The sequence below is a fragment of the Manis pentadactyla genome, chromosome 6 (genome assembly GCF_030020395.1).
Source record: "Manis pentadactyla isolate mManPen7 chromosome 6, mManPen7.hap1, whole genome shotgun sequence".
NCBI classification, from domain to species: domain Eukaryota; kingdom Metazoa; phylum Chordata; class Mammalia; order Pholidota; family Manidae; genus Manis; species Manis pentadactyla.
Window position 1 is genome coordinate 143,329,580 of NC_080024.1, and position 27,479 is coordinate 143,357,058.

The following is a 27,479-nucleotide window of genomic DNA, read 5'->3' on the forward strand; positions in this document are numbered from 1 at the left end:
CAAGCCTGTTGTCAGGGCCAACTTCATGGGCGCAGACCTCTCAGTCACATGGGACCCTGTGTTTGGCTTAATGCTCTGCTGTCACCATGGCAAGATTCTCAGTAATTTTTGAACGCGATGTGAATCCTGCCTGCTGTAGTATCTTGATGTTCCCTTGCTTCCCTCCCTGAATTGCCCAAAGAGTAGCCTGGTGTGAACCATCTTTGCTTCTTCACTTTCATTATCTCTTAAAGTGTTCAAACCCCCAACACTTTCTACCTGAAACTATCCCGTCATAGTTACCAGTAGCCTCTATTTGGTCGAAATCAATGAACACTTTTCTGTTGTCATCCCTGAAGACTGCCTCTAAATGGGACCTTTTCTTTCTTCTCCATCCTAGCACCCTATTGATTATTTTCCTAGCTCTTTTCTCAAGTTATCAACATAGAACTGCTAGTGTATTTTTTTATCTCCTACCAGACTCTAAGCTTGAAGGACAGGATCATGCAAGCCTGACACGTGGAGGCACTCAGGGACACTTAGTGAGTGAGTGAGTGTGCAAGAACCAAAGATCTGATCGAACCAAAGAGAGTTCAAATGATGGATAATGCATACACTCAGTAGGGAAAATTTAAAAAGCCAGAAAGATCTGATGGGCTGAGAGAAAAAGGGGGACCAAAACCTGGAAAACGTGGAGAGGAAGTGAGCAGGTGTAAAAGTATTGCACACACAGAGCTGGACACGTGGCATCTGCTTCCAGAGGGTAGAATGCTAAAGTTTAAGATTTCCAAGATGGTCCTCGAGAGTTCTAAGTCCTGACTAGTTCTGGGGGGTGCTGAGGGGGCTGGTTTAGGTAAACTAAAATGAAAGCCACCAGAATGGAGGAGATCCGAGGAAGTGACCTGAGGCTGCTGGATAAGTTGCTTCTATGAACACGTAAGCAATCGGATTGATAATAGAAGCTGGAGGTGAAAGGAAGACTTCACCAACATCTTCAGCAAATAATGACCAACACTTACAATGTGCCTACTATGGGCCAGATATTGCTCTAAGTGCTTTACATATATCATGTTGTAACTCTGGGGAGAGGAAAGCCCAGGGCAAAATACCTCTAAAAACGAAACCAAAGGGAGAGATAAAGTTTAAAACCTGTTTATTGCTTACAAACTGTGGTCTGGGGCCATCTCTCTTTCCTACTCCTGGCAGAAGCAAACCAGCACTCCCCCTAACCTCTCAGGTTCAGATAAGCCCTCGGTTGCCCAGGTAATTACCCACTGATATGAAGATGAACTGCGCTCCACCCCCTGTGGAATGCCTATTGATATGCAGATACACTAAAGCCAGGCAAGATATTCTGGAAATATTACAATTTTACCCACGCATGTCCTTTCTGTTGGCCCTGTGAAGCATACGAATCCAATTTCCCCATTTTATAGATGAGGAAATTGAGACAAGAAAGGAACAGCAAAGCCAAACAGCTAGCAAACAGTAAAACTGATCTAGGAATCCAAGCTGGCTCCAGAAACTACCTGCCTCTTATTTAAATGACAAGAAGATTCCAGGCAGGAAGGAGAGTTTGGTGTCAAAAGAAGTGGAAGGCCGAATCCAGACCGCGATGGGGCTTTGTATTTCGTTCTACGTTTTGTAATCACCATCTTGGCAACTGGCCGACCTTGAAGGTCAGGCGCAGGAGCCTGACGGAATGGCATTACCATTCATTCACCCAGCTCCAGGCAGCGGCAAGAACAGCCAGTGCAGGCAGGCGAGCTCTCGGGCACTCCTGCAGCCATGGGGGCCTAGGGGGCAGGGCACCCACAACTCTGGCTCCGAAAGGAAATGGTGACAGGTGGCAGTGTTGGCAGGGCAAGCCGGCAACGGGGAACACCGTGGAGGAGCAAACGGGGTGGGCCGCCCCCCCCAGGGACGCTAGGAGCCCGAGCCCACCCCCGGAACACAGCTGAAACTCACCCAGCCCTTAGGGGGGGCTCAGGCCTGGTCACCAGGAGATGGCCTGCTATGGATAAAACCACGAAAGGGGAGTTGCGCCGTGAGAAACGCAGGCGGGACCCGGCGGAGAACCTGCGTGGGGACAGTGTGGGGACCGGCCTCGCCCGGGTTTCCCCGCGGGTGGTGCGAGCCCGGTGGCCGGCAGGGGGCAGCAGAGGCCCGCGGCGGTCCCGGGCTCTGGGTCCGGCGGCCCTCACCTCCCCTTGCCCGCGGGAAGGACGCAGGGGGAAGCAGTTCGCGTTCCCACGAGCCGGGAGTCCCGCCCGGCCCGCCCCGTCTCCGTCCGCGGGGGCTTTCGGCCGCGGCGGGAAGGGGGCCGCCGGGGAGGGGCTGCGGCGCGGCCCGGCGGGGCCTGGACCCCGAGGGCCGCGCGCCTACGCTCCCGTCCTCCCACTGCCGCGCCCCAAAGGGAGAGGGGAGGCCCCGAGCGCCGCGGCCGTGCACGGCGTGGCCGCACGACCTCCCCCGAGAGGTGGCCGTCCCCAGGGACCCGCCGGCCCTGCTGGGAAGGCCCAGGGCACGGGAGTGGGGAGCCCGCAGTTCCCGCCGAGCTGCACCCCTGCCCCCAGCAAGGGACCCGGACCACTGCCTGCCTGGGGGCCTCGGGGCTGAGCCTCCCGGAATCGCGTGTCAGTCATGAACGAAGGCCCTTGGTCTCTCCCACTTTAGTTGGTTGGTTCGTTGTTTTTAATGATGTTTTAAATTACTTTTAATTGCAGTAAAATATACATAAAATTTACCATCTTAGCCATTTTAAGTGTACAGGGCAGTAGTGTTAAGTGCGTTCATATGGTTGCCACTCCAGAGTATTTATTTGTGATTTTTTTTCATGTGCAGAACCTGAGTACACGGATTCAGGGAATCTCAAAGGAAAAGCAGAGACCTGGAGAAGGATTTTGCTCAGAGAAATACAGGAGGAATTCCAAGGTGGGTGTGAGAGGTTTCTCAGGCCATTGTGCACCTATGAATTTTCCAGCACCTCAGCCCTGGGAGGCGGGGGCTGTTACATCCTGTACATCCTCCCCCAGGCCTTCCCGGAACACTGGCCACACCCAGCCTGCTGCGCATCTGGAAGGGGTAGTGAGTGCCCCAGCCCACATTCAGAAACAGGCCACAGGCTCTTACAAACCCTCTCAAATATCACTTTGAGCATTATCTGTATGTTATGTAAGTGGTAAATGTAAGTAGTTCAGACCAAAAAGGCCATAAGCAGTAAAATGCATTAAATATTTGGCCTATGATGAGCTACAACGCTGAGCAGGACAGAACTTGAACCCTAATAATATAATGGCTATGCACCTACTCCAGACGTGCCTGTGCTAAGGACTTTCCTCATTCAGGCCTTTGTGATGGAGGTGCTGTTATTAGGCCCATTTTACACCAGAGGAAACTGAAGTAGGTGGTGGGGAAGGATAGCTGACTTGCCAAAGTCGCAGAGGAAGTAACCGGGGGAGCCTGGATTTGGACCAGAAGGCTGGCTCCGGTGACCTGGCCTAAGGATGCTTTGAGTCAGGGTGCCAAAGTGCAGTGCCAATGGACTGGGGGCTCCTGTTCACAGGAGCTCAAGCCGTCGGAGAGTGACTTCCCCATCTCTGAACAATGTCAGAGTCACCAGCCCTGATGAGCCAGAATTGTCCAAAGTCTGTCCATTTCGATTGGTAAATTTCCACATAGAAACTTGAACAAGAATATTCAGCACAACCACAGGTGCATTTACACGCATGCTCACCAGCCAGCCACCTCTTTCCACCACATACCCTCTGTTTTGGCCTTAGTCTTGTCCCCCTGCCAAAAAACAATGTCTCCAAAGGACCTGCAAAAATCCAGAGTGTTCTAACACTCCAACATGTCTTGGGAACAAGCTTCCTGGGGAAGACCTTCCTCCACCTGTCCCTTCTTCATTCTTGACTTTAAAGGACTTGAACCTGAGAGCACCTGGCTTGCAGGAAGCCCAGAAAGGTTGTGTTATCTTGATCCAAAGGGGCAAGGGGAAAAGTAGAACAGGAAATAGGGAATGATTTTCTATTTTCCTGCACTTCGTTTTTTAAAATGCATTTTAGCTGTTCTATTCCAAGCTAACTATAGGTAGAAAAGAAAAAGGTTTGAAAATAATGTTATTTCAGGTACACCAGGCAGCTAAGCAGATGGTGATTTTAGCTAACCTCTCCTTTTCTCTATCTCCTCTTCCCCCTCAACCTGTACCTACCACATTGTCACTGGCGGCGGGGTGTGGAGAACGATCCAGCAGCTACTCTTAATTGGTGACAACCCACATCTATTTATTTCGCATCACCTGGCTATACTTATAATACAAAAAATATAGCCTTCAGTGCCCAGGGGCTGATCAATTGGTAGCTGAGGCATTTATGCACACAGACACTTGCCTTTTTCCCTTTGTTATGTGTTCATTATTTTTCATCATCAAGGCCTACTTTCATTTGTATGTACAAGTGGGTGATATTTGAATGTACTTGGAGAGGTAAGTGTTCCAACAGAGACTGGATACTAAAAAAAACAAAACCCAAACAACAAAAGGCACAGAGCATATGGAGCCAGCCCTGCCTGCTGCCTCCGTGGGCCAGTCTGCATCGGATCCGTTCAGGGTTTGTGGCGCTGTGTTCTCCACCTTGTCAGTGCACACACCACCAAAGGCAGCTGCCTTCCGTGGCTCTTCGAATTTTCAGTCTCTTGTCCCAGTTAGAAGCACATACAAATTAGCTCTCGCCTGCACACTGTCAGCCCTCCTAACCACAGAACAGGTGCCCCTCTCTCTCCTGCACCACGTCTACCGAGGCTCTGCCACATGGTGCCTCCCATGAGCTTTCTCATCCCAGTAATTATCAGTTAAAATGAACTGTTTCTGGCTCTTATCAGCAGAGTCTAGGAGATGAGAGAGGCTTTGTAGAGAAAATAGGATACAAATTCTGTTTTGGGGGACTGTCATTCTCTTGGGATTTCTGTCCTCCCATCCTGTTGGACCAGCTTAAATGTCCGTTTCAGTTTCTTTAAACCAGGGTTTCTCAGTCTTGGCCCTATTGAAATTTGGGGGTTGTTGGGAGCTGTCCTGTGAATTGCAGGACATTTTAGCAGCATCCCGGACCTCGGCCTACTAGATGCCACCAGCACCGCCCTCTTGCTCCCCAGTTAAGGTTGTTATTTGTGACAACTAAGAATGTCTCCAAGCATTATGAAATGTCCTCTGGAGCCAAAATGACCACCTCCCCATTGAGAGCTGCTCATCTAGTGATTAGAAGCCAGATGTTGCAAAATATCTACAATTCACACGACCACCCCTACAGTAAAGGATTGCCTGGCCCTAGAGGTCAACAGCACTGAGAAACCCTGCCTGGCCATTTGCTCAGCAGCAGCCACGCCTTCTGTGTTTGCAGCCTAACAAGTTCCTACCTGATAAACCCCCCATGAAGATTTGTCTCCCTAATGCAATGAAAGGACTGAAAGAGTTCTGTAAAAAGTTAGAGCCCTAGAAAAGGCAAGTATGCTTATCCTAAACTTGGGGCTAACCAAAACCTCACAGACAGACCGCTCCTCTTCAGGGGGAAAGGAGAGTGGGAAATCAAGGCTGCGGGGAACCGACCAGCAGAGCCTAGGAAGTGTGGTCACTGTGACCCCACTCCTGACCCCCCAGGGACCATGGCTCGTGGAGTCTCCCATTGGAGACTTCAAAGGATAAAAGGGCAGCAGTTAGTCTGGGCGCTTGGGGCCTGTGTGGCTCATGCTGCAATGCCCAGAGTCAGAGGCACCCAGGTGCTCACGGGCCAGATCATGTCCCAGAATCTACCACAAGACCTGAGAACTGGACAGACGATTCAGGACCAGGGCGGTCTGGTAGGTTCAGGGACCCGTGGATGCCACATCATTGTCTTTCCTCTCTGGGAGAGGTGGCGTCCACTCCGTTTGAATGGCACCCATGAGGGGGTTTGTAATTGTGAAGGCAGTTTGAACTTCTCTCTGGGGAGAGCTCTTACCTTGAAACTGATTCTATTGAAAAGCAGAAGGAAATGATTATCTTTGGTGTATGTGGCTCGCGTCAGGACTCCTGTTGCTAATTCAAAGCCAGAAACAGTCTCATCAGAGACAGTCAAAAAGAACTCAATGTGCTTTGGTTGTTATGAAATCCGTTTTCCATTCCCCATGACTGCTGTGGCCAAGGGCCTCTTCCTGTCAACCCACGTAGCCTGCCCAAGTGGTAGCTGGACTTTAAAGGACTTTCTGTGCTTTCTGGAGGAAGAAGTCTGTGCTGCTCCAAGGTCTCAGCAGCCCTGGCTCAGGACCATCCCAGGAATGACCTCCCATGTCACCGTGATGGGGGACATGTCAACGGGCAGAGCTCTCATTTGCGCATGTCAGAACTCCAGTGGGCAACACATAGGCGAAACATTCCCTAGTCCTCGGATTTAGAGAAATGGACATTATGGGAAGATTTCCATATTACAGAAGTTCCTCCTTGCAAGGCCATTCAGTCTCTCTGCACTGATTTCCCAGAGTGGGAGGCAGGATAATGGCCTCCAAAGCAGTCTACATCCTAACCCCAGAACCTTGCGGAGGTTACATTATATGGCAAATGGACTGTGCAGACTAAGTAATAGTCTTGTGGTGGGAGATAATCCTGCAGTGCTGGGTGGGCCCTTGTCATCACGGCCTTATAACAGGAAGGGAGGGAGGGCTAGGGATGAAGGAGAAGGCGAGGTGGTGACAGAGGCAGAGACTGGAGGGATGCTCTTTGGAATGGAGGAAGAGGCGCTGGGGCCAGGAACACAGGCGGCCAAGGAGACGGCTCTTCCCCCACCCAAAGCCCCCTGCAAGCCCGTCTGGTGGCCCTTCCAGCCCTCCTGTCTGTGTCTTCCCCTTAAGGCCCCCCGGATACTTCAGCCAATTTCACGCGTATACTCGGGTGGAGAGGATGAGAACGGACCGTGTGAGCCCTACAACTCTCCTCCCTAATGTGCTGCTTAGGGACTAATCTAGAATTATTTTTCAGTTTTATTCCTTACTGCCTTGGGACAAATAAGGAGTCTCCCTTACCTAGAACTTACAGTGCAAAAACCTGGTGGCTTAGAAGGGAGCTTTACTCCTGTCCACTTGAGGGGGATGGGGGATTTTAAGGACTTGCCTTATCCTGACTCTCCAGCCATATTATTCAGATAAATGTTTTGCCAGAGTTCCCATTTCTGGTCATTTGCTTCCGGGCGATTTTGTGAGGATTCGCAAGAGCATTTGGAAAGAACTCTTTGAACTCCTACATAAATAAAATATCTCAGAGCTGAAAATCTGGATACCTTGTAATGAGTCCTTATAAAATCCCGAAGCACTTAAAAATTTGTGTTGCTTTCAGGTAACAGCTGTTAGTTCCATATGTATTGGGAACATTGATACAGGACACTTAACGGTGTGCCAGGCAGTGAGTTACACTTGTTCTGTATGTGCTCTCGTTGATTTCGGGAGTAAAAGATCATCTGGGACCTGGTCTTCGGAGTCCCTGGCAGGGCAACAAAGCCCAGAGTGTGTGACTGCATCCGTCCTGATGTCACCAACTGTGGGAGGAGCCCCCTAAGCAGTGCCTGGTACTGGGGTCGGGGGGGACCTCAGTGATACACATGGAGGGCATTTCTTTTAATTGCAGCAAAGTGAGAGAAGCTGTCACTGGAGAGACGGAGCTTGGGTCAGAGAAGCAGAAATTGATAATACTGGTAATGAAGGCTCTCTGCTCTTCTGGTAATTTACAGATTTTTTGAAAATCCAAGTGTTGGACAATGGCTGGAATCAATTCCTGAAATCAAGGCTTTCCTTCACTGATCTCTGCTCCCCCAGCCTGCTGCTGCTTTCCCAAATAAGCACAGTGCCAGGGTATTAAGATACTGAGGACTTGGAGGTCTGTTTAGAAGCTGTTTTCTGAGTATTATTTCTCTTACCCAGAGTACCACCGCGAATGCTGTCAAGCACTTCTCAGAAGTACATTTATGGTTTGGCTCATTTTCTGAGAAAAGGACAGGAGAGAAGAGGGACTTTCGACTGTGGGAAACTAGAGTAGTAAATAAGCAGAGAATAACGTGTGTTATTTATTCTTCAGTTAGGGTTTAGAGGAGTCTTTGCATGTTAGTAGCCACCAGGTGGCACTGTTATTCTCTAAAAATACTACTGGGGTGTGTGTGGCGTGTGGTGGGCTGTGAGAGACAACTTCCCTCTCATCCACCCACTGCTACTTACTCCCTGACCCTCCACCATTCACCCCCACCACCTCCTCAGTCAACCCATTCTTGGTCAAAAAGTAGCGAAGAGTACAACACCCAGCAGAGATCGTAAAACAAATACCAAATCAAAGGTGCTTCCCAGGACAGGGTGGGCAGAACCTCCTGCCTCTCTCCTTTGGTACCCCTTCTTCCCCTCTCTTGTCTGCACCCCCACTGCTCCCCAACCCCAGAGAAATGGGGCTTTATTGCTTCCCTGGAAGATAGCACCATCACTGTAGGGATCGCCTTCTTGTAAGCATAGTCCTTTGAAAAGAGGGCTCTAGAAAGACTAAAGACCTCAGAGAATGATTCTTTAATATTGACCCTTAAGGCACATTTCCTATTAGACCATGTGAATCCAATACCTTCCCTTCCACTAAAATCACACGAGTGTGGGACCTCCGTCTTTATGTGAAGAAGTTCTCGGGGTCTTCAGACTCCAGCCTTGTGGGAGGCCCTGGGCAGGACTGCAAGCCCTCCGAAGGAGCTGCAAAACATGGCTCTTCATTGACGTTGTTCTCTCTCCACGTGCTTCCTAGACGGTTCAGCCACCATCTACCGAAGGACTCCAGCCCACTCAAATGCTCGGACAGAGTGGGCTGCTCTCACCTCCCGGGACTCAGGTCAGCAAACCATTGGTGATTCGGTCATAATGCAGTGCAGGCGTGGCTGCTTTGGAAGGAGCTTGTGTATTGCTGAGCACTTGGGGTTCGAATCCAGACTGCACCGTCGACCTGACGAGGTGACCGTAGGCAAGTTATTGAACCTGCCTGAGCTTCCATCTCTGTGAGTCAAGGTGAGTTGTCCTTGTGCAGTAGCTTCCTGTGAGCCATGGAAATAACACAGGCACATTCCCAGGGCCCAGAGGTCACAGACAGAGTTACTGTTGCTTCCAGGCGCTGGGCACTGAGCTCCGTGCTCAACACACATGCATTACCTTCATCCCCACAACCATCTGCCTGTCCCGTCCAGCGGGACCTAGTTATTTGTGGGGACGAGGGGGATCCGACCTGAAAGAAAATGGGGGCGAGAGAAGAGCGAAGGCAAGACAGTATTCTGATCAAGCCTTCAAATTTTATTGTAAGACGGGGGTAGATATACACCAGTGTTCAGGGGCAGAGTGGACCATAGGATACTTGTAAGCAGGGGATTGGCTGCAGGCGCAGCGAGTTACATTTTGATTGGTATATGATAATGGGGAAGGAGGGGGAGAAGAGTATCTCTTGGCGCGCGCGGGCTTCCTTGTTGGCGCGCGCGGGCTCGCAGCTAATCTCCAGGAAGTGAAGCAGGAACCTCATGAACTGTGGCCATCTTGTTGTCTTTGTGTGGCTCCCAACATCTCCTCCCTTTCTATTTATTTCAGAAAGGTGGGCCTTAATCGAGTGAGGGAATAGAGGCCTGGCTCCTCCAGCAGGGTAACATTTCGCAAATGCTCTCGGTATCTTTTAGGGAGGAGAGGCAGAGCTAAAAGCCAAATTGATCTTAATATATCAAGGCTTTATGTACATATGGATACCAACCTCTATGCAAGCCAGGCGTATTCTCAGGGAGGACCAGAGAGGTTCTAGGAAGAACCCTCCCTTGCGGTACTTTGTCTCGCACTCATCTCGATGCCCATACCCTCATAGTTAGGGGTATGTCTGGTTCTGGCTGACCAGCATATGGGCCACATTAAGTACGGTGCCAGAATCGATGGTACCATGGTTGAGGCGCCTGTAAAGTTGAGAACCGGAGACCGGGAGCATTGGTTGGCTCGGTGTAAGACTCTTCATCACAGGCTGTAAGTCTGTGATAATGAACAGCAACCGCTGGCTTGACAAGCTGGTCAACCTGCTCTCGAATAAAAACTGTCAGTTTTCTTAAGGCCCAAGGGCCAAGAGACACTAAAAGGAAGAATCCTGCCAAGGGTCCAAGGATGGTGGGGATCAGAGTAGTTAACCAAGGGGTGGCAGAGGTCCAGTTTTTATACCAGGCCTCATCCTTTTCTCTTTGTTTTTGCCTGGCTTCTAGGTTTTTCTTAACTTTATCAATGCTATCTTGCACTAACCCTGTTTTGTCTTTATAGAAGCAACATTCTTCTTTAAGAGCAGCGCAGAGGCCTCCTTCTTTCAGGAAAAGGAGGTCTAACCCTCGGCGATTTTGGAGCACTACCTCAGAGAGAGAGACAACAGATTCTTTCAGGCTGTCTAAACCTTCTTGCAGATTTTGTATGTCTTTATCAATAGCCTGACTAAGAGCATAATATTGTTGTTTGGAAGTAATTATGGAGGCAATGCCTGTTCCAGCCCCAGCTGCTCCTAATCCTAATATTACAGATAAGGTAATGGCGGTTACTGGCTCACGCTTAGTGCGAGTAGAGCCCGAATAATATGGAAGGAGGTCTTCGGTGGGATGTATGGAAATCTTGGGCATGAGCATGACTAAAACACAATATTCATTGTTAGATATTAGCAAGCGCGGGTTAACAGAGGGCGTTATGCCAAAGGAGCAAGCAAAATAAGTACCGTTGGGCGCGACAAGGAATTCATAGGACAGCGGGGGTGAGAAGGAGCTGTTACAAATGGGTATTAGCTGAGGGGGTAGACGCAAGAGGGGGCTATGTATACAGAGGCCTATTCCCGAAAGCTGCGTCAATGTGAGACCCGGAGAGGTCTCTGAAAAACGGGAGGGGTCTGACCAGCGAGTCTTGCTGGAGTCATTGGTAAGTATGAGGTCTGCTGAGGTGTTTACTAAAACTGCTATCCCTTCGTAAAACGGGGGAACGGGGGAGAAACATAACCAGCACTCGCTATATCCAGTGGAGTTAAGGGATTCTGCAGTCACATTAGCCAGGCTTTTAAGGATTTCGCCTGTAGAGGGTAAAACTGGGGGGAGCAAGGCCTGGAAAACAGTACTAGTAGACAGGGGAGAAGGGTTAGAAGGTCTTGGGTCTCTTGCCTTAGGGGCAATAGGGCCAAGGACAACGTGCTTGTTGGCGTTTGGAATGGATCGAATTAATTTGATTTTAAAAGTGAGCCCAGGGTCTTTTCCTGAAACATAAAGCCTTAGCCCCCATTCATGTCCCCTGAGCCATCCATCAATAGGGGCCCTTTTTCCCTTGTCAGTAAAGGTAATGGAGAGCGGTGTACATCGCCCCCTTGTGGATTGGGTGCTTTGACATTCTGGGGTAACAGTTGAGTTAGGCTTGGGATTCCAAGCCCTACTTACAGTTATATAATCCCAGGTGGAGCTAGGCTTCCAACTAGCATCTCCTGTAGTCTCACACCCCCAGGAGTCACAGAAATAGGAGTCTCTATATCCACATTTATAGTTAAGGGCTCGATCTCTATGAGCTCCCGGACAAACATAAAATTCTGTTTCTCTGAGGTAGGTTCTCCTAGGGGTGTTGTTACACCCAGGAGAGGTGGTAGATTGTCCCTCAGGGTAGGTCTCAGGGGAGGTGGAAAAAGGAAAGTAAATGTCTGGGGTCCCCCAGGCCGCAGAAGCTCCAGCGGCCAAGTCACAGAGGTCAGGGGCAAGAACAGGCCATGGGGGGGAACTTGCTAAGGTAGAAGAACTGAAAACGACGTCTCCTGCTTCACTGGTGACTGTCCAGGTGAAATTGAAAATCTGATGGGTCCAAACGGGGCGAAAGGTCATGACGAGGGTCAATAGTGTACAAATCTTCATTTTTGCCTCCTGAAAATAAACAGAAAGGGAAGGCTTCTCAGGGGTTAATATGCCCTGGACTGGAATTATTACTGTTTTTGCCTCTATTTGTGTCTAGGAGTTTAATGAGCCTATCTGGGAGCCATCGGGCATTTTGTGCCTTGGCATCATATATACAAGCATGTCCTTTCCCCCATATGAGCACAGGGTCAGGCCCGTGCCATGTGTTGGTCATCGGATCTCTCCACATAGCCTGTGCATAATTATCTGCCGTGGAGGGATGCCAAAGGCGATCAGCAGCGGTTTTACCCGCGGAGTCATAAGTAAGGAAATTAAGAACAAACAGTGCATGATTTAGGAGTGTCTTTGCATTACTTGTTTTCGGATAGAGTACTTCTCCTCCCGACTGAAGTTTGAATAACATGTTTTTAAGGGTTAAGTGGGCTCTTTCAACAATGCCTTGGCCTTGGGGATTATAGGGAATTCCTGTTATGTGCTTAATACCTAACTGCGCACAGAATTGTTTAAAGCTAGAGCTGGCGTATCCAGGCCCATTGTCAGTTTTTAAGATTTTAGGTTGTGGTAGATATGCCAGGCATGAGAGAACATGGGTAATAACATTTTTAGTTGCCTCTCCCGTTTGCAAGGATGCACATAGGAAACCACTACATGTGTCAATAGACACATGGATATATTTTAATTTACCAAAGGGAGGGTAATGAGTGACATCCATTTGCCATATCTCTCCTGGAACCAACCCCCGGGGGTTGATTCCATTATGAGGCTCTGGGAGGAGAGTTAGACATCCTTGACATTGCCGAACTATTTGGCGGGCCTGTTCTCGGGTGATTGAAAATTTGAGTCTAAGAGTGTGAGCATTGAGATGATGTAGTTCATGAGCCCGTTGGGCTGCAGCCAAGGGTGAGTCTGACGTGACAGAGGCTACTAATTGAGTCGCCAGATCAACTCTGTCATTGCCTTTGGCAAGCGGCCCTGGAAGGCCAGTGTGAGCGCGTATGTGCCCGATGAAAAAAGGGGCATCGCGGTTTAGAATTAATTTTTGCAATTTTGCGAATAGGGGGGAAGCATTTGTAGAGGGACGTATGTAAGGCACTGTCTCTAATAGGGGAACAGAGGTTGCTACATAGGCACTGTCAGTGTAAAGGTTAAAGGGGGCATCTATTAAAAGCTCAAAAACTTTGATTATTGCAGTTAGTTCAACAAGTTGTGCAGAAGAGAGGTCTGTCTGTATTCGGGTAACTTGCCCATTAATACTGAAAGCGGCTATACCGGAGGAGGACCCATCAGAGAACACCATTACGGCCCCAGCAATTGGCGTGGTTTTAGTCCTTTTGGGAAAGACAACCGGGGTCTTTTGAAGGAACTGGACTAATCTGTCTGCAGGGTAATGATTATCTATTGTCCCATGGAAGGAGGTGCAGCTAATTGCCCAATCATCATCATGTTGAATAAGCCATTGTAATTGAGATGTATTGTATGGGAGGGTTATAACTTCAGGGTCTCTCCCAAACAACTTGAGAGCTGCCTCTCGGCCTAAACGTAAAAGGGCAGCAACTAATTGAGGATAGGTAGCTAAGACTCTAGGGGGGGAGGCTGGCAAATGAACCCAAAATAGTGGATGGTTTTGCCAAAGGACTCCTGTAGGGGAGAAGGGGGTAGGGAAAATGAGCAGCCACAAACTTAGATGTGGAGAGAAGTAGCTAATGGTCTGTTCAGAAATAGCCTGCTCTACAATGGTTAATGCCCTTTGTGCTTCTGATGAAAGCGAGCGGGGGGAGGAAGGATCAGGGTCTCCACGTAGGACATCAAACAAGGGCTTTAACTCTCCGGTGGTCAGCTTTAAATAAGGCCTGAGCCAGTTGATGTCTCCTAGCAGACGCTGAAAATCATTAAGAGTGTTTAAGGAGCTTCTCTTTAACTGAATTTTTTGAGTGAGGATTTTATTAGAAAATAATTCAAAGCCTAAAAATAGTTGGGGGGGGTGGACCTGGACTTTTTCTGGGGAAATTTGTAGTCCTCGATCTCGGAGGGCAGTGACTAGCTGTTGACTGGCCGCATAGAGCTGTTGCTGGTCAGGACCGGCAAGAAGAATATCATCCATATAATGGATAATATACAAAGTGGGGAAGAGCAACCTAAAGGGGTCTATAGTCTGGGCTACAAACTTTTGGCAAAGAGTAGGACTGTTGGCCATTCCTTGTGGGAGAACTCTCCACTGAAACCGGGGAGAAGGCCCTACACAATTGGTAATGGGTATACTAAAGGCAAAACGTTTGCAATCATCAGGATGCAAAGGTATGGAGAAAAAGCAGTCTTTTAGATCAATTACTAATTTGACATACCCTTTAGGGATGGCTATTGGAGAGGGAATTCCCGGTTGTAATGCGCCCATAGAGACCATAGTCTTATTAACCGCCCTGAGGTCTTGTAGGAGCCTCCACTTGCCTGATTTCTTTTGGATTACAAAGATTGGGGTGTTCCAAGGGGATGTAGAAGGTTCAATATGTCCAGCAGCCAGCTGTTCCTGCACTAACTCTATGGCTGCATTTAATTTTGTAGTGGTAAGGGGCCATTGATCGATCCAGACAGGAACATCACTTTTCCAAGTAATCTTGTCTGCCTGGAGTGCAGGAGGAGCAACGGCCCTTACGAAAAATGTTTTTCAAACCCTAAACCTGAGCGGTCTATCTTAGGCGTGGCCAGTATCGGGTTGGGATCTCCCTGTTTTAGTTTGCCCAACCCCTGACCAGGGAGGTAACCCTGTGAAAGCATCTGCTGTGTTACAACTTCATTAGGGCTACACATGATGACCTTCATTTGAGAAAGGATATCTCTTCCCCAAAGATTTACCGGCAACCCAGGAACTACGAAGGGTTGAATGAATCCGGTATTTCCTTCTTCATCTTCCCAGTTTAATAACTGTGAGCTCTGTAAGGTGTTTCTTGACTGCCCAATTCCTTGTAGATGGGTCAAGGAAGCGTGTAAGGGCCAGCTGGAGGGCCATGAAGCTTGAGATATGACCGTAGAGTCGGCCCCCGAATCTAAAATTCCTTCAAATACTTTTCCTTGGATCTTAAGTTTAAGAGTGGGGCGTTCTTTAGTAATAGCTTGGATCCAATATAAGTCTGAAGAACCTGGGGTAGAGGAGCCTCGCTGCTTATGAATAGCAGGGTGAGATGTACTTAAAGGGAGGGGGAGCGCCTGCGCAAGGCGCTGACCTTTCATAATGCTGACAGGGCACTGGGGGGCACTAGCAAGAATTTTTATTTCTCCAGTATAGTCATTGTCAACTAAGGAAGGGTGGACAATAAGGCCGTTTATTGTGGTGGAAGCTCGCCCTAAAATTAGAAAGTAAGCATCTTTGGGAGGTGGGCCATAAATTCCTGTGGAAATAATTGTAATTCCCTCTTCAGGCGTTAATATTGTTGAGGAGGAGGCACAGAGGTCAAGTCCTGCACTCCCGGGTGTGGCCCGATAGAGGGCGGGAGTGCTACAGCTAGGCTGTTCCCCGAGGCCGGCTGAAATGGAATTGGCTGGGGGGCCCGGGGCTGGCCCCTCAGTCCGTTTCCCTGAAAAGGGGGGGTGAAAGGATTTGTGGTACTGTAAAAAGGATTTGTTGGATTGTTACGGCACTCTTTGGCCCAGTGCCGCCCCTTATGGCAGCGAGGGCAAATACCGGGGACTGACCCAACTCTAGGAGGAGGAGCTGTGGTAGGGCATTGGCGAGCGAAATGGCCTGGCTGTCCACATTTAAAGCAGTTACGCATAGGCGGTGCGCCCCTGGGGAAGGAAGGAGGATAAGAAGCCGGGGGAGTTTGAACAGCGGCACCTACAGCTAAAAGGGCTTGGACTTTGGATGTAAAAGGATCGACATCTCTACACATTCTCAGCATTTCATCAAGAGTTTTGTCTCGAGTCTTGCCGCGGAGGACGGCTCGACATGCCGAATTGGCGTTTTCATAGGCTAGCTGTTTTACAATCTTATCATTGGCAGCCGCGGAACCAAGGGTCCTTTCGGCGGCCTCTAACAGTCTGCTAACAAATTCGCTATAGTCTTCTTGCGAGCTTTGAGTGATCTTAGTTAGAGGAGTGTTAGCAGTCCCGGAAGCAGGGAGTGATATCCAAGCGCCCAAAGCGGCATCTTTCACTTGAGATAAAAGACCAAGGGGAAGGCGCTGCTGCCTGGTTTCAGAGATATATCTGCCCTGTCCCGTAAGCTTATCAAAAGTCCAGGACGCTGTTGGGGAATGAGGGTCTTTTACATTGGCAGCAGCGATGGTCTGACAGCGGTCAGCAAAATCTGCCTTCCAAGTTAAAAACTGACCACGGGTAAGCACAGCCTGGACTATACGCAGCCATTCACCTGGGAGTAAATGTCCTCCTCGAGACAGCGAATCAAGAACAGAAAGGGTAAAAGGGGCATTGGGGCCATAAGCTTTAACGGCCGCGTTCAGCTCTTTTAAGCTTTTGAAATGGATTTTGTGAAATTCTCTAGGGCCATCGGCAGGCTCGGCCGGCTCTGGCTCAGCCTGCTCTTCTCCCTCACTTTCTATTTCCTGGGCAGCAGGGGCGTCTTCGCCATCGCTTTCAAGATCGCCCTCTTCCGGGCTATGTGTTGTGGAGGTGGGGCCAGAGCGGGCGGAGGCCCGGGTAAGAACAGGAAAGAGCAGTTTTTTAAGTTGTTTTTTAGGTTTTGTGGCTGTAAGCGGTTTCTTAGAGAGGCCCCTTTGCGAATATAATGCGGGACGAACTGGTTGGGAGACAACTAATTTTTGGAGATGGCAAGTTATTCTTTGTTCTACTATCTGTGCTATTAGGTCTTCAGTGCTGGTAGGGGGGCTAACAGGACCGGGAGCCGGAGGGGGTAGCGGAGGGGCCGACGGGGGCAAAAAGGCCGGGGCGCAAACATTGGGAGGCCGAATAGGGGGAGTGTAAGAGGCTCCTTTCAAAACTGGGGGTGTGTAAGAAGGGGGGTTAAGCGACGGGGCGGCAAGGGGCCAATCTGGGTTGTGATACCTGGCCGCCTCGTCTTCTAGTTCGGCCGCGTCTCCCGGATCTAAAGGTTCGCCATTTTGGCTCTTAGTCACGACTGGAAAAACCTTTTGTGTATCGACAAAGTCTGAATCTCGAGGGAGAGGCGGATAAATGCAACATTTGGGAGGGGTTTCATGGAGGGCACCGAGCAAAGATGGTGTCGGGCTAGGGGAGGGGGATTTAGCTGATTTTGGGGCAGGGGGATCACTCGAAAGAGACGATTTTGAGGCCGCCCGAGATAGGGGGCGGAGGCAATATTCTGCCACTGACAAGAGTTGACGTTTATCAGGGTCAGTATTTTCAACAATATCTCTGATAAGACCCCAATAGGAAAATACTGAAACAGGAACAGAGTCAGGGCCGTTTTTGATAAGATAATCATTTAAATCTCTACCTACTTTCTGCCATTTTTTTGGATGAATTTCGGGGCCATTAATGATAAACCACGGACAGACTTCATCAACAAAAATAAAAAACTTTACCAAGTCTTTCTTTTTAACTCGAACTCCTCTCTCCCTAAGTGAACTTTTTAGGTCTCTTATGAAGACCGCTTCTTTACTTAATCTAGTTCCCATTTTCTTGTAAGGCGGCCGGTACTCACCAGGGACGACGACCTCCGTGAGCGGCGAAAGGCGTCTCCTATTGTTTCATCAAGAAGGGGTCTGGCCAGACGATATCTTACTCGGGGGTCCGCCTGCGAAGGATCCGCGCCTCGAGCCCCACGTTGGGCGCCACTTGTCCCGTCCAGCGGGACCTAGTTATTTGTGGGGACGAGGGGGATCCGACCTGAAAGAAAATGGGGGCGAGAGAAGAGCGAAGGCAAGACAGTATTCTGATCAAGCCTTCAAATTTTATTGTAAGACGGGGGTAGATATACACCAGTGTTCAGGGGCAGAGTGGACCATAGGATACTTGTAAGCAGGGGATTGGCTGCAGGCGCAGCGAGTTACATTTTGATTGGTATATGATAATGGGGAAGGAGGGGGAGAAGAGTATCTCTTGGCGCGCGCGGGCTTCCTTGTTGGCGCGCGCGGGCTCGCAGCTAATCTCCAGGAAGTGAAGCAGGAACCTCATGAACTGTGGCCATCTTGTTGTCTTTGTGTGGCTCCCAACATCTGCCGAAGCTGCAGATGAAACCTAAGGGAGATTCAGTGCAGTGCGGGCCATGGAAGGGCCCGGAAAGCTGTGCTGGCCACCACAAGAAAGTCTCTGGTCTGCGGTCCCATTTCTCCCTGTGTGCATGAACTGGGATCTTCTCATTTGTGTGGGTTGGAGGGGTGTGTTTAGGAAGGGTTAGATTTGGGTTGACGTGCTGTGTTCTACTGGACCCCGGGTACAGTTCCTCTCTGCTGAAGATGCATTCAGCAATGAAATGGTGCCTCATGAAACGGGGATGGAGTCTCTTCAATGTGGTTTTCAATATCGTGACATTTTCCAAGTTGACTCAGTGGTCCCTAAGGAAATGGCATTATGGGAATTACTAGCAGCAAGGTTATCCCTCCAGAAGACATTTATTTTTAAGGGACTTAATTAAATCGCACGTGGAAAATACTAACGTCTTACTCCTTGGGTACGGTTGGGAAAAGTGGTGTGTTTTTAGACCTGGAAGCGAAGCACATGTCTTTAATTACCAAGACATTTAAAATGGCTGGAGACAGAACCCACCTAAAGTGTGCCGCATGTCTAGTTCACAGGTTTCTTGTGTCTCCAGGCCTGGAGGGTCGTGTTGAGCCCTTAGGGCCATCAGAACTTTTATTATCCTGCTGGAAAACACACCGGAAAGAGGATGAGAGGCGTTAGATTTTTGAGTCTTCCTACCAGAGACCTGGCATGTCTCTCCATTCATTAAATTCTTCCCAGATTCATACACAAATTTAATTTTTATTATTGTAATTCCATCCACACTTCTTTAGTCCATGAGAAGAATCTTATGGAATAAATGCAAGATTTGCCAAAATCTGGAAGAAAACCAAAAGGGTGGGAGATTTTAATTTGTTTTTGTAGTGGGTATGTGTGAGAGAAGGAAATATAAGGGATAAATGGGAAGGAGGAATGTAGGGGGGATGGGCATGAAGAAAGCAGCCGAGGGAGAGGGTGTAAGGGAGATGGTGGGCCTGGAGCTCAGAACCCCTGCAGGGCGGGGCAGGGGGAGGTGCTTTTCAGGGAGAAGCTTCTTAAGCTCCCAGAATAGAAATGCTGAGAAGAATACCTAGTCGTTTGACAGAGCTGGTCTGACAATGCCAAGCGTGCGGCCTCAGGGCTGAGGGCCAGGAGCAGCCGCCCAGCAGGGCTGTCGGGGACTGGCCGCCTCCTCTCATCATCAAAGGGGAAGCTTGCCCTGGGGCTCTTTCTAACACCTCCTCCCCCAGCCTGCAGCCAAGTGTGGCTGCATCCTCGCTTCAGCCCGTAAACAAAGAGCTCAGGTATTTATGCCCTCAGGCCCCTCTCTGGCCTTCTCCTCTCCGCCCAGAGGGACTGGGGACCCGGACTGCTCCCCTCCCCTCTGGAACCGAGGGCTCTAGGGTGTCTACAGCTTCTGCCACCTCTGAGAAGGGAAGTCCTGGGAAGGCCGGCCTCTCCCTTCCTTCCCGCACTGCTTTTCCCAGCTGGGGCCCTCCCCGCAGTGGAGCCTGGCCAGGCCCTGTTGCTGAGGGAACAGGCAGCCCGCCCCACCTCCTTCCCCACAGAAATAGCCAGAGAAGGGGAGCAGAGGATTAAATTGCCCTAATCTCCAGGCTTCAGAGGAGGCTGGGAGCCCGGCCAGCATGAGGTGTCCTCTCCCCATTGGTCCCGAGGAAGCAGCAGGCCACAGGCCTGTGTCTCTCCTCTCCCTTCTGCCCCTCCTGTGCCTCCCTCTTCTCAACCACAAGCCCCCCAGAAAGGGAGACCACCAGTTTTGCTTCCCTCACATAGGAAGGGAGGGTCAAAGCCAGCGGCTGCCAGGCTTTACTGTTCTGATCTCACTGGCACTTGGAATGGAGAGACTGGCTGCCCTCTGAGAGGCCGACTTTGGTTCTGACTCATTGTCTGTAAATGTTGGTGGATAGGAACCAGGTGACCTCTGCCTGCAGCTGAGACAGACATACCTGTAAAGGTGGGCCTCACCCAGCACCACCCTGTCATTCTCTCCTTCCCACAAAGACGTCAGCAGCTCAGTGGGGTGAAGTCTTCAGTGTGGTAATCAAGGCCTTTCTTAGATCTTTGGCTAAGGGGCGTGCATCCCTGAACTGACATTAGGCTACATGGGCCACCATGCCAGGCTCCACTCCACCAAACAAATTCAGATTCAGTTAGTCTGGGAAAGGTATTTTTTAAAGTGCCCGTTGATGGCTGTTTGAGAGAGCAAAGCCCAGTGGGGCTGAGTGGTGTGTCCAAGGGGACCCTACAGCTGGACACATGGGACAACACAGTTCTCAGAGTATGCTTTCTGTCATATTTTTCTGCTTAGAAAATGTTTTCAAATGAATACACATACTACTTAGGAAATTTATAAAATACAGAAAGGTATAAAGAAGAAAATTCGGTCACCCATAAACCCCTAACACCAGAGTTAGGCACTGTTAACATTTTGGGCTATCTCTTCATCTACTTTCACATATTTAATTTACAAAAAGGTCATATAGAGTATGCAGCTTTATGTCCTCTTCATTCCATTGTAACCCAAGCAGTAGGACAGGCCTCTTAGACACTGCTGGAAAATGAGTGAATTGGCAATATTTTTAGCAGGCTATTTGGCAGTGAATATCATAAATACTCTTAAATTATCACCCTGCAGCCCACTAATTCCATTTCTAGGAATCTATCTTCAGAGAATAATCAGATGCATGGAAAAAATTATTTATAGGCACTTTCATTTTTGCATTATTTATAACAGCCAAAATGATCAACTTCATAAATGTATGAAACTTACAAGCATAGTTCAACAAATTACAGTCATTCATGAGATGGAATGCTCTGTGTCATTAAAGAATGTGTGCTAGCTGTAGCCCTTTGGATGCTGCCGGACCAGGGACCTTTCCTTCTAGATCACCCACAACATTCTATCTCAGTACCAAACATTTGGAAAGTTTATTCTCTTTATTACTGTTTAATACGTACTGTTCTTGCTATGTGGGGAGGGTGTGTGTATGTGTGATGATGTATTGTGAGTATACTTGTGTGTGTATGTATGATCGTGTACTGCGAGTACACTGTGTACATACATGTAATTGTGCATTGTGGGCACACTTGTGTATGTGTGTGTGGTTAGGTATTGTGACTACACGTGTGCACGTGTGTGACTGTATGTAAGAGAGAAATCAGGATCCACAAACTACTCAAGGATGGGGCCATGATTCCCACCACTTCATGCTCTGTCAGCTCTTCTACTGCAGCTTATCTGACACTAAATTCACCTTCCTCAGTCCTGTTACAGTTCCACGATCACTTTTTGAGTTCATATGATACACTTCTGTCTTCCCAAGCAGACTCTTTTTCCTGCATTACCACTTCCGTTAGTGGTATCACCCAAACCATTCTTCTTTGGGACACTCAGATTCAAATTTTTGGAGCCATGGGCCATGGAATTCTATCACTGGTTTTTTAAAAGTCTTGGCATGTGTGTTTCTGTTCCCATTGCTGGCACCCTAGGCGGCAAGCCCCTGTCACTTCCTCCCAAATAATTCTCTCTCTTTGCTGGGCCATTTGCTTACAGCCTCTTGTCCCTTCAAACTATCCAGTGTCCAGCACTAGTCTAAGTTATTTTTATCCTTTTTCTTCTACTTAAAAGCCTTCAGTGGCCACTTTTAAGTGGCGATTATTAAATGAAGTGTGAACTTCTTATCCTGGCATGTGAGTCACTCCTTAATTCAAACTCGACCCATCCATCTTCCTGTTTTATATCACACAACTTCCTAATTAATATCCCTGCCTCTTGCCAAACTGGTGTTTGCACCAACCCTGGGACACCTACCATATTCTCATGATTTCTCCACTTGTCAGCTGGACTATCATGCATAGTTTGCTTTACCATTTCACCTCGGCGCCTCCCCTACAAAGTGGGGATAATACTAATAATGCCGTCTTTGTAGGATTGGTGTGAGATGCATGAATGCAACACCTGTCCTTGATCTGCGTGCAGTTTTGCAGCTGAGGCAGGGCTGGGCCGCTCCTGTCTGCTCCTCACAGCGTCAGCAGAGGTGGGTGGGTGGGGCTGGAGGATCTGTTTCCAAGGTGATTCACTCACATAGCTGGCAAGGTGGTGCTCCTGGCAGGAGTCAGCTGGGGCTGTGGTCCTGGGGTCTGAATTGCCCTCCATTTGGACCGCTGTGTGGCTTCTTGGGGTTTCCTCACAGCGTGTGAGCTGGGTTCTAAGTCAGAAGATGCAGAAACTGTTGGTCTTTTTAAAGGCTAGACCTGGAACTAACTAGCACAGGACCACCTCCACCAAATTCCGTTTGTCAAAGGTGTCCCAGGCCAGCCCAGATTCTAGGAGGTGAAGACATAGATTCCCTCTCTTGAGGGGGAGCCTGCGTGCGTACCAGGAAGGAAAGAATTATGGCAGCCATCTTCTGAGACAAGTTACCACGTCAGGGTCTTTGTGATCCCCTAGCTTGTCTAACAGAGAAGATTTTCAGCAAACATCTCACGTTTACTGAACTCCTGACACCTGTACTTTCCTCAGTCAAATGATCACTTGGATTACTGTCTTGAATTTTAAGGTGATTTTTCCCTTGGGCTGTGACTCGTTATGACATTCCACCTAAACAGTAAGCTCTCTGAGGGTAAGGCTCTTAGATACAATATGTGATTTTGTATCCCCCACAGAGATTTACACATAGTAAGCTCCTCACATATGCAGCACTTGATTCACTTCATGCTTTCAGAAACTTAGCACTGGAAAGGGCACATAAGAGTTGCTTTTATGGAATTTGTGTACAACACAAGGCTCACTGGGATCCAGGGAAAACTCAGAGAAACAGTCCTTTTGTTCTCCAGCTCTGCGCAGAGCTGGGCCCAGAGGCTTCCAGAGGGGGTAGCCGAGTGAGGAGGCTGCAGACCGGAGGGCGTGGGGAGGAAATTCCATTCTAGACCCTCATTTCCGAAACTGCTCTGTGATTAGCCCGGCTTTGTGCCGCTGGCCCCAATCCAGAGGTAGGCAGGCCGCTCTTAGGTCATAAAAGCACCAGGAAAATACAAATGCAGGCCCCCTCTACAGTCCCAAACTAGAGGTTAAAGGATTTGCTTTGTGTTTTGTTTATTTCTAAGGTTAAAGCCAATTATCCCACTTACTTTTTTAAAAAAGTTTGCTAGAGATTGTATTTTAAGTTCATTTCTTCTCAAAAATGGGCCTCTACAACACATTTTTTAAGTTGGTTCCAAGGATTCAAATCCAGTCTGGCAGGGAAGGTGGCCCTGGGGTCACATGTCAGAGGTCAGGGGCCCCTGATTGTTCCCAAATGCACTTCCCAGTCGCTGTAGATTTGAACTTTGCCTTGTTGCAGGGACCTCTGGGGCTGTGCCAGGCTGGGGAGCCCTGAGGGGGTAGGCGGGGGTGGGGGTGGGAGTGGGGGCCGGCAGCAATCCCTGCAGTTCAAAGGCAGCTGCTCTGGTTTGGCCTGGCTTACATTTCAGTCCTTGAATCAGCCCTGAACCTATTCCCCATGGGTTCCAGTAGGTGGGCAGAGGGGAGGTGGGACTTGGGACTGACAGCTGGTATGACCCAAAGCTGCAAGCCTTGCAGATTGACAGTCCTTTGGAGCCGGAAACTCTCAAGATTAGTGTCAGAGTCTAAAAATTCCCCTGACTGCTTCTAGAAGCCCTGGAGCATTTGGCCGGAAGGCCAGGAGAGGATGCTCCATGTCCAGAACGAACCACGAGCTCCCTGCTTCCCAGCTCAGGCAAGATTCTGTGAAGTGTAGCTGAATGCGGGGCACTGGGTTCAGAAATGAACCCAAATTCTGGCTGTAACCAAGGCCGGTAGGTATTTGCTAGATAAGATAATGCAAGTTGAAGAGATAGAAGGTCCAGACCATCCCCTAAAACAAGTATGTCCACTGATACCTGAATACCATAAATTTATATATGACATGGACCACTGTGTTAAGATGCATTGTTAAGTGGAAAAATCAAGCCACAGAGTAATACACAGTGTATGGCCCCATCTGTAATGGGCTGCACATAACACACAGGACAAATATGGAAGAGTGTACATCAAAATGTCCATAGTAGTTAAAACCCCTGACTGGGGGGTTTCAAGTGGTTCTTTTTCCTTTTGTTTTTCTGCATTTTAGAATTTACTTTCAGTACATATATAGTCCTTCTGTAATTTTTTTCAAAGAGAAAATCTAACATTCATGAATCATTTCTTTAGCTCAGTGTTTTGCAAACTGTGCTTTAAAAACAGCAGCATTAGACTCAGAAAGCTTGCGGAAAAGCAAGATCCCTAGGTGTCCCTCAGCCTGTTGAGTCCGAATCTGGGGAGGTAGCCTGAGAAACAGCATTTTAAACACCCTCTACGGGCAATTCTAAGGGAATGTAACATTCCCGTGTGGATGTTTGCTTTCTTCAAATGTTCCATCATGAAATTAGGTCAGGTGTGACCACTGCTCAACCCCTGGCCCTGGGCCTGCTTTCCTTACTGACCCTTCTCCTCTCCCCACCTCCTTTCTCTATGTCCCCAGGAACCAGAAACAGCCTATCAACCCTGACACAGGAGGCCAGGCCCTTGATCCTCCCATGCCCTTGACAACAGTCCACAGGCAGTGCTTCCCAGCATCCTCCTCTTCCTTTCCTTTGCTCTAGTCCCCTTTGCTTCACTACACCATTTTGGCTAGAAGGCCTGACAGCACATGTGGATTTGCATTATTACCTAAGTCAGGTAAGACTACAGCTGTAAACCAAATTAAGTTTGCCAGCAGGCAGAGTAGCAGAAACACAGGGTGAGTCTGATCGTGCTCCCTGATAGGCATGTGATCTTAGTTACGTGTTTCACCTCTCCACGTCTCAGTTTTCTTAGCTCCAAAAAAACATGGTCATATCCATCACAGAGGTGTTCTTACAAGGTTTAAAATATAAGATCAGGTGTATATGCAAGGCATCTGGTGCATAGTAGTTGCCCAACAAAAGTTGCTATTACCAATCTGAACCAAAGAACTCTCATAAAAAGTCTGAACTGTTCTCAAACTCTCCAGGGAGCTTAGTAGTAATGCACATTATTAGGTGTCCTCCCCACCAAAGTATTCCAAATTAGTCTCTCTAAGGTAAGGCCCCAGGAAATACATTGAGCCAGTACTCCAGGTGATTCTGATCACATGTTGCAGGTGGTCCTGGATCATACTTGGAGGAATGCTAGCCTAAGACTTTCATGATCAAAACGGAAATGACTGCAATTACCAATTCCCCTACTCAGGCAGCTCACACTTAAGTAGTCAACATCCATACTGTACAACATCACAGGTTGGCAGGGGTTTGGCAGAGCTGAGCTGCGCCCCCCTTGCCATGGTTCCAAGCTGGGTCTGGGTCCAGGTCTGCTCCATGTGGCTTTCATCCTTCTTGGGCCAGCAGGTATCCAAGACATGCTCTTTTCCTTTTTTTTTTTTTTTTTTTTTTTTTTAATAATTATTTTTTATTGAAGGGTAGTTGACACACAGTATTACATTACATGAGTTTCAAGTGTACAACACAGTGGTAGAACATTTATATACATAATTCTAGGTTCCAGCTATCACCCTACCAGGCTGTTACAATATCTTGACTATATTCCTTATGCTATACATTACATCCCGGTTACTTATTTATTTTACCATTGGAAGTCTGTCCTTTTTTTTTTTTTTTTTTTTTTTTTTTTTTTTTGTGAGGGCATCTCTCATATTTATTGATCAAATGGTTGTTAACGACAATAAAATTCTGTATAGGGGAGTCAATGCTCAATGCACAATCATTATTCCACCCCAAGCCTAATTTTTGTCAGTCTCCAATCTTCTGAGGCATAACAAACAAGTTTTTACATGTAGAACAAATTCTTACATAATGAATAAGTTACATAGTGAACAGTACAAGGGCAGTCATCACAGAAACTTTCGGTTTTGCTCATGCATTATGAACTATAAACAGTCAGTTCAAATATGAATACTCATTTGGTTTTTATACTTGATTTATATGTGGATACCACATTTCTCTCTTTATTATTATTATTTTTAATAAAATGCTGAAGTGGTAGGTAGATACAAGATAAAGGTAGAAAACATAGTTTAGTGTTGTAAGAGAGCACATGTAGATGATCAGGTGTGTGCCTGTAGACTATGTGTTAATCCAAGCTAGACCAGGGCAATAAAACATCCACGTATGCAGAAGATTTCTCTCAGAACGGGGGGGTGAGGTTCTAAGCCTCACCTCTGTTGATCCCCAATTTCTCACCTGATGTCCCCCCTGCGACTGTGCCTGTCTTAGGTTGTTCCTCCCTTGAGGAATCTTACCCGTCTCTGGCTAACCAGTCATCTTCCGGGGACATACAGGGAAATGTGAAGTTGGTAAGTGAGAGAGAAGCCTTATTGTTTGAAAAAGTTAGCTTTTTACTTCTTTGCATATTTATGCCCTGTGAAGACATGCTCTTTTCATGCCACATTTGCTAATATTCCGTCAGCCAAGCAAGCACATGGCCATGCCCAGCATCCATGGGGAGAGGGACAGATACAATACCCTGTCTCAGAGACATGCATGAAAAGTAATGCTTGATTCTCTAAACCAGGCAATGAGGAAACTATAGCCTGTGGGCCAGATTAGCCCACAGCCTGTTTTCCTGTGGTCCAGGAGCTGAGAGTGGCTTTTACATTTTTTAGGAGTTGTAAAGAAAAACAAAGTGAATAGGAACAAGATGCCATATATGGTCCACAAAACCTAAAATATTTACTGGCTGGCCTTTGCAGGAAAAAGTTTATTGATTTCTGCTGGAAGTCATAAAAAATGTTCAGTTTTTTGGCTGCACAGCATCATGGTACAAAGGTAAGCAGTTTCATATTTTTGTTTATTTTTAAATTAAGAGGGATTTAAAGATGTTTCTAAGTCGTGGGACAGGAGGAGGGGAAGGAACCATTACAAAACAGAAGAGAGGGAAGCTAATTAAAGGAGAATGATCATGGTGGAAAAGACTGCTTGAGGAGGAAGGGAGAGCTTCTTCTCTAAGGCTGGTGAAAACGGGTTGGGATCTGGTCCGGTGGAGAGGAGGGTGAGGTGGGGTCAGCGTGTGATGCGGACGTTCAGGAGAAAGAGGGGACACGGCAGGATTGTCCAGGGGCAGCCACCTGGATCCAGGGAAAATCACCAGGCTTGGAAAAGGGCAGAAGAAAATCCTGGTGTCCCTGCAGTAGAGCGCTGGGGGTTTTCTCCTGGACCTTCCAGGGGTTGTCTGATGCTATATATTGCACAGCCTGGATTTTTTTTTTTTTGATTGACTAAAGCTACTTAACAACTCTGCAGGGAGAGAAGTTAAGTTGTAGGAAGCTGACCACACAAATTCTCCCTGTGCATAGGGAGATTCCTATTCATGGCAATGCCCAAGAATTA

At 48.2% G+C, this 27,479-nt stretch overlaps 1 protein-coding gene across 1 annotated transcript in view; it reads left to right on the plus strand.

Annotated features, from left to right (window-relative positions):
* Window positions 1-2,214: 2,214 nt before the first annotated feature.
* Window positions 2,215-27,479, plus strand: part of ZNF532 (zinc finger protein 532) — a 190,641-nt gene continuing 165,376 nt past the window's right edge. Inside the window, exons 1-3 of the mRNA XM_057504221.1 lie at window positions 2,215-2,658; window positions 2,824-2,913; window positions 8,774-9,030. The gene's annotated coding sequence lies outside the window, so the exon portion shown is untranslated. The remainder of the gene's footprint in view (window positions 2,659-2,823; window positions 2,914-8,773; window positions 9,031-27,479) is intronic.